The sequence below is a fragment of the Benincasa hispida genome, chromosome 9 (assembly GCF_027475165.1).
Source record: "Benincasa hispida cultivar pf3 chromosome 9, pf3_genome.v1.1, whole genome shotgun sequence".
NCBI lineage: Eukaryota > Viridiplantae > Streptophyta > Magnoliopsida > Cucurbitales > Cucurbitaceae > Benincasa > Benincasa hispida.
In genome coordinates, this window is record NC_143486.1 from 88,834,250 (window position 1) to 88,840,888 (window position 6,639).

At 29.3% G+C, this 6,639-nt stretch overlaps 1 long non-coding RNA gene across 1 annotated transcript; it reads left to right on the forward strand.

Annotated features, from left to right (window-relative positions):
- The first annotated feature begins 579 nt into the window (after positions 1-579).
- Positions 580-3,840, forward strand: LOC150034163 (uncharacterized). Its single transcript, XR_016532345.1, has 3 exons — positions 580-817; positions 2,743-2,867; positions 3,606-3,840. It is a non-coding gene; the product is annotated as an uncharacterized LOC150034163 (long non-coding RNA).
- The last annotated feature ends 2,799 nt before the right edge of the window (positions 3,841-6,639 follow it).

Genomic DNA, 6,639 nt, shown 5'->3' on the forward strand with positions numbered 1-6,639 from the left:
ATTAGAGCTTTCAATCTATAGGTCCATAAGGTTCCCTTGCTAGCTCATTGAGAATAAAACAAGAATAATGCTTTGGAATAATTTTAATTGTTCAAATTCTTTAAGGGAAATAAGGGTATTGATTATATTAATAAGATTAAAATAATGTATAATGTATAGTGGCATATTATGGTATATAGTTAGTTATAAATATGATTTATAATTAAAACTATACAGTACGTATGAGTTAAATATTTGGATAAGATTCATATATTAATTATATGAATGAAATTCATATTAAAACGATAGGTTTTAAGAGAGATTCACATTTTAATGTGATTTATATTATATGATTGATTAAATAAGAGTTAGTTAGTTAATCATCTTAATTATATTATATTAATATAATATAATTAATCTTAATTCTCCATCACGTGGGAGTTATTCTCATGGCGGATGGAGAGTTATTGTAACTCCCTTTCTCCTCTTCTTTATTTGTGTAATCAAAACATAGAAAAGTGGTTGGTTGTTGCTGTGAAAAAGATCTCTCTCAAGAAAAAACTAAGTGGTTGGTTGTTGCTGTGAAAAAGATCTCTCTCAAGAAAATTAGTTTCTCTCCAAAAAGTTCTCTCTGTTGTTCCCTTCCTTCTCCTAAAACATTAAATAAATCCCACCATATCATTCCTTTTCGGAGAATAGTAGGATCGATGAGTGGTAGTGTTCATCAGATTTGCTATTTGTCATGTTCGTGAGTTCAGGAAGATTTCTTGTTGTTCGTGAGAAAAAGAGATTGTGATCTCAAGGAGAGGATTATACGTGAAGAGAAGTGTTCTATAAGGTTGAGTTTTTTCTTCTTCTTCCTCTCTCTAAAAAAGTATGCTTAGAGTTTAAATTGTTTATCCTTAAAAATTTGTATGTTTAATTCTCTGTATTTTGGAGTTTTCAAAATTGAATATCGATGGCGCGATGTTCGCATGCTTCCGCAGTGAATTCAATTCCTTCGTGAGAATGTTTTAATGTATGAAGTTTAATGCCTTCTATGTCTTGTGTTTGCTTTCTTTTTTTTCCTTTTTTCTTTTGTGCTTTTATGTTGAGTATTGTTTTCAACAGTTGATATTTGAAGTTTTTATTTGTTGAGTTTTGATAATTCTTATGGGGGCAGGGATGATTATGTTGGGGTTTATGCCCTAAATCTAGTGGGTCCTGTTGTTTGTAATTGTAATGTATAAACAATTTTATTTATTTTATAAAATATGAGATATTTTATTCGACATTTAGTAGTATTAACGTACAATATCCAAGGTTATCTTCTGTAGTTTAATCATGTATGTAGAGACATACATGTGGATGATGTTTAAGTAATAACCTAAATGGTCTATAGTAGATGGATAAGGTTGGATAATTTATCCTTGTGAAACTACAAATATGGCCCGCATTGTAGATGTTACAATTGTTGTAAAATGCTACAAATGATCTGATCCTGATCATTCGTATAGAGACATGTAAGCGGGGTTTTCTATACAAAAGAGTTTGTATAAAACTGGACCACGAAATGAATAGTCTCTTTATGTAATACAATTAATAGTAAAGATTTACATTCACCATGATGGCCATATGTGACATGACATGAATCCTGAGTGAGTTGTGAACTTTGTCTATGAAAGCGGTCCTTTGATTTGTATGGTTGAGAGTGGTCAGATCGCCGACTCAATAAGCCTACCATTTTGGGGATTCATCTGATTGGGGAGCTGAGAACACAACTACACAAGATGGAATTTACTCATTCCCTAATGTCGGGGTAAGTAAATAAATTTCTCCCTTAAGAACTGATTTCGGGGCTTGAACAATATGACATCACAACCTCTCTTTGCTTGAGAGGGTTTGGTCATAGATGGACTATGACTTATTGTTCATTAGAGAGATCAGTGATACTTAAGGAGTTAGATATAACTATAGGGCCAAAATGGTAATTTTGATCCAACTATACTTACGAGTAATTTGTGAAAGGTCATCGCACTGTTGACTAGTAATATTTAATGGACACATAAATATATCTGTAGTGCGAAGAGTGCAACTGTCGGTCTTTAATGGAGTGACTGGCAGTTAATGGATGTTGAGTAATTTAATTAAAGAATTTTAATTAATTATTCAAGTACCATTGGAGCTTTAATCTACAGGTCCATAAGGTTCCCTCTGTAACTCAACTGGGATTATTGAGAATTAATTTTGTATTGATTTGAATGGTTCAAATTAATGGAGGGGATTAATTATATATGATATAATTAATATAATGTATTTGATACATTACAAAATAAAGTTTATTAAGAGAGGAATTGAGTATTTGAATATGATTCAAATACTAATTATATGGATGAGATTCATATAATTATGTTTAGTATAAATGTGTTTTATATTAAATACTATGCATTAATGAGAGAATTAAAAATCATAGGTTATATTGTATTTGATACAATATAAAAACTATAGGTTATGTGTTATATACACATATGATAAGTTAGGTTATGTGTGATTATTATTTAAATTAAATTATTTTTAATTTAATTTTAAGTTTTAAAATTAAAGGAAGTGAAATAACTTCCCTCCCCTTAATTCTCTCAAATCATGTGGAGAAGGGGAGTTGGTTTTTTGACGTATTATTCATCTTCTTCCCAAGAAAGAACAAAGTGCTCGGTAAGTTTTTACCAAAATTCATCCCTGTGAAATTTTCTCTCTAATTTTTTATTCTCCTTCTCCAAAACTCAGTGCCCATACGTTCCTGAGAATTCTCTACCCAAAAGAGAATACATAAGGCTCCGGTTGATGGTGTCCAGTACGAATTGTTCAGGACTGGTTCAAGGGATTATCTAAAGTTTTTCGATTCTTCAATGGTATGTAATTTTTAATCTTAATTCCTTCTATTTGTAGTCTGTAAAATTAGTCTGTGAATTGCATAATTTTTCCTCTGTTTTTTTTTTTTTAATTTTATAAAAATTTGGAATTGGAAATGATCTCTACTTCTGTAGTGGACCTCACGGCTCTTTCAGATTGTTACTTCGAGTTTATACTTGTTTGATGTGCCCATTTTTCTCATATCTCACTTCCTTCTAGTTTGACCATTCTTTTAATAGAATGTTTGATCCCGACTTCTTGTAGTGAAGCCGAATTTGTCTTGTGATTTGTGGAACTATGTTCTTTTCTTTTCGTATGGAGTCACTGTCAAGTAGCTGTATTTTTTTTTTAACTTGAATTTCATTAATAGAAAATTTACTTATAGAGAATTCAAAAAAAGAATATACAATTTTTTTATCCAATTATTTCTTTCATCGAATTATTTAAAACAATAATCTTCTCTTTAGAGGCACCTAAATGTTTTGGCATGATCTGGTAAAAATTTACATGTTCTTAAGAAAAAAATTACTTTCATAAGCATCCATAAGCCTTATTTATTCATCAAGATTTGATTGAGGGGTCACCTGAGTGAGTTTATTATTATCTTGTTATGTTTTTCTTTCGGTAATTATTATGTTTATGAAGTTTGAAGGTTGTGTGAGGTTGGTTGAGAATTTTTCTTAGTTTAATCTTAATATAATAATGTACGCTAATGTCTCAACGTAATTGAATTGTAGGTAAACTTGATGTTGTGGAGGTGCTTTTTGGAGTCACAAGCTCACAACACATGTCAATCAAACTTTCTCCTATATGTTCCAGAGGACATATTTTTTGTGGACCACTATGTCATATATGTAAACATTATTCTCTAGCATACTTCTCTCTTTTATGTAGCGAAAATTTATGTGAATTTATTCATATATGAAAACTTTGTTTGCTTTGAATTTATGTAAAAACTTTTGATTTGCTTAATTATTATGTTCTAAATTTTAGGTGATTGAGATCAAAATTTAAAAATAAAAAATAAAAAACAATAATGTAAAAAATAAAAAAAAAATGTTCTTAATCAAACTCCCATGGTACAATACACCATTGGGAGAAACATTCACTCCTGACGGTTTTTTGATGTAGTCGGGAGTCCCTCTCCTGACGGCGTATATTTCACTGGGAGTTCTCATGATCTCCCGGCGCTAAGGTTGCATGCGTCAAGACATTAACTCCCGCCGATGCCGACTATTCTCCTAACAACGCCAACGACATCAGGAGATGAACACCCGACGCGTTTTTAGCTATTTTTTAACGATTTTAGGCGTCGAAAACTATTGATTTCTTGTAGTGAATAACCACATCTTACTACAGTAAATACTATTTTATAGTCCCCAATTAGTTACCGTCAACACTTTCAAAACTCTCATTTACTACAGCATTTACTATTTGCTACCGTTTTACTATTTTGCATTCACCATTTGTTTATTCTTTGCTAAATTGTTTACTATTTCCTTCTCAAACTAAAATAATTTATACCTTAAACACATACTACTATAACCTATATTAAAATGATCTACACCACAAAACACAAACTATTATAACCTAACTCTAATAAGTTAGGACTATAATAACCAAATCATTGCCTCAAACACCTACTTAATCAATTGGGCTATATTTAATAAAAACAAAATAGTCTAATATTAGTTTACTATTGTGGACTAAAATTAGGTTATTTGTTTTTTTAAATGAAAATGAATGAAAAATCCCCAAAAGATTGATTTACATTAGTAGCCTGCATTGTCCAAGGTGACAGCCCTAAAGAGCGGGAAAGCAATCGGCTATTTTGGGACCAAATATCGAGGCTGACAAACTGGGCCGAAATCCCTACTTTAGGTCCATAAAGTTTCTGGGCTTTTCCGCAGCTACTCTTTAATCTAAAGCCTAGTTTCATTTTATCCCCAAACTTCAATAATGCTCACAACAGCAAATTTTAAAGTTTCATTTGAAAAAATAGTAAAAAAGTTTCAAAATTATAAAAATAGCAAAACGAATTTATATAATAAAAATACTAATTAGAAAATGACAAAACTACCATAAAACAACACAAATACCATAAATACACTCCACCTAGACATTCTAGAACCACAAATACATAAACATTCCAAAAACAAAATTAAAAATCACCCAATATAGTTCTTTATGCAAGGGAAGATGACGAGATGGGATCATTAGAAACTTATGGATGTATACAACAATGGACTTCCTCTCATCCAAGGTGAGAAAGAGCAAAGTTGATTTTACCAGTAAAGTTGTTGTTGGCAAGTGAATATGTTAAAGAATTGCAACTTCGTGACGATGTGACCATTGGAATTATGATTGCATTTGAACCAAATTAGTTGTAGGAAGTCTCATCATCTTCATTCCATATGATCATTTTGCTCATTGGATATTAAAAACCAACTTTAAACCTATCAATCCCAGAACATCAATGTTGAAAATGATGTTCAAAATAGAAACAAAGCAAAAAAAATGTGTACAAACGAAAAAAAGTCGGCAACCTAGTGAGGGTGGTCGTTAAAAGCTAGCCAAGATGATGAAATTCAATAAATAGTTGCTGAACCAACTATCGAAGACATGAGATTGCAAAGGAGAATATGAGATCTTGGGGGCGGCTAAATGAAAAGATGAAGAATATGAGATTTAGGATTTTTTTGTTATTTTCTTTTAGTAAATTATTATTATTATTATTATTATTATGATGATGATGATGATGATGATGATGATGATGATGATGATGATGATGATGATGATGATGATGATGATGATGATGATGATAAAATTGAAAAATATATATATCACACCCACATGTTTCAAACATTTAAAATTTAATTCCAATTTATATGTTTCTTTTTAGGTTCAACAAGTCATTTTTACATTTCGTATATGAAAAATTGAAGACATCGAACATATAAAGAAAAAAAATCAAATTAATTTGATAACAATATGTATAAAATAACAATAAAAAATATTTAGATACAATTGAATTTGTAACAAACATATAAATAAATAAAAAATTAGTTGGATATAATCAAATTTGATAATAAAAAATAAATTCAAATATAAATTGGATAGAAAAATAGTAAGTTTTTGTTTATTCTGATTAAAAAAATCGATAAGTAGTTAGATAAAATCTAATTTGATAATAAAATACAAATTCAAATATAATTCGGAAGAAAAATCAAGAAGGAAGTTCGTTTATTTATAATTACACTGTATTCATAATTCCGTTTTCATAAGCTTCAACAATCATACTGTATTTATAAATTCATCAACCACAAAAACCTATGAAAAACCTAACTCGATCGTTGAAGAGGCATAGCAAAAACAACAAAATTGCAAAAGTGAATACTTATTTGTTTGTCAAAAAGACAAATTAATAATATAATAATATAATAAGATGATAATATGTATAAAATATTCTGTAAAATCTTAATTAAAATAAAAAATAATCTGAATTTAGAATAATAAAAAATAAATAAAATAATATAAAATTTAAAGATATATCATAAATTAAAATTCAAATGGTGATAAATAAAGTATTGATTAATTTTAAATATTTTCGAAAAGTGGTTAAATCAAATCAAAACAAATAGTTAATTTGAATCACTAGGGGAGAAATATGAATGAAGTAGTTATCAAAATCTAATTTTTATATTAAAAATAAATTTCAATTTCAAAAGAGGGAAAAATGTGGAAGATATTGGTTTATTTTAAATCAAATCC